The 1,047-nt window shown below is 36.8% G+C and overlaps 1 long non-coding RNA gene across 1 annotated transcript; it reads right to left on the reverse strand.

The window, feature by feature from the left end:
- Window positions 1-51: 51 nt before the first annotated feature.
- Window positions 52-943, reverse strand: LOC112095028. Its single transcript, XR_002903737.1, has 3 exons — window positions 867-943; window positions 736-755; window positions 52-604 (listed from the first exon to the last, which is right to left on the reverse strand). It is a non-coding gene; the product is annotated as an uncharacterized LOC112095028 (long non-coding RNA).
- Between the last annotated feature and the right edge of the window lie 104 nt (window positions 944-1,047).

Genomic DNA, 1,047 nt, shown 5'->3' on the forward strand with positions numbered 1-1,047 from the left:
AAATAGCAACCAAAGAGGGGGGAAAGAAACAGAGAAATCACGATTTTTCCACCCCCTAGCCCGGATCATAATGAATGGTGATGGTAAAAGGAATTGTTAATAGTCAGTTGGATTAAGTTTAAATAGACAATCAAGAATGAGAGCCTGTCTATGAGAAACCAAATAAGCATTTAAAGCTTGTAACTGCCTGATTGAAATGTTGCTGAAAACACGGTAATATCCTTCTTTTCATACACTAATAGATAAGAAAAGACATAGAATACCGATATAGATGGCCAAAAAATTAGATGCCTTACAGGCTTAGCAGGAAATGTAATTTAAATAAACCACCGAAATTCATCAGGGCCAGAGGTGCTATAAGACTATTACTAGAGAGAGAACCATATTCAATTCAAAATGACACATTAACTATCAATTCCTTACCTAAAACCTAATGGTACTATACGTTCACATTTGTATTTTATAGAACAAACTTCAACAAGGAAAAGTAAAGGAAGAATGAAGGCCACTCAAATTATCACTGCAGACAGTAAATACCCGAACCTTTTTTGTCTTTAAAACTCGAAGGATTCAATCCTTTCTGAGCATGTTGTGCCTTGTTAACCTGCAGGGCATTTGAACAACAAAAGTCAGTGCCTAAACACAACAGCAACTACAGGGCAATAAAACGGAAAAAGTTCAGTAATGAAATATGAAAGGAACCAAACTTGACTAGATTTTCATGAAACAACTTACAGCATTGAACAGCTTGACCACTGAAACTCCATCAATGCACAAGTAAAACCAAGACTCAGTAAGTAAAAAACGAAACAACGTGTTATAATCATAGAAATCTCAACCAAGAAAACAGAACAAGAATCTACTACCTCCTTTTGTAGCAACACCGATTAGAAACTTCTCATGCGAATCTAAATATGTCGCCGGTTTCACATGGCCCTTCTCTCCTACCTATTATTACATATTAAAATGCACATAAGACATGGCCCGCCAAAATGGGCACAGGTTAGGACCGTGCTTTGACAGAACACAGCAACCCTATTCTTCTCT

This window comes from Morus notabilis, unplaced genomic scaffold, assembly GCF_000414095.1.
Source record: "Morus notabilis unplaced genomic scaffold, ASM41409v2 C11366248, whole genome shotgun sequence".
Lineage (NCBI taxonomy): Eukaryota > Viridiplantae > Streptophyta > Magnoliopsida > Rosales > Moraceae > Morus > Morus notabilis.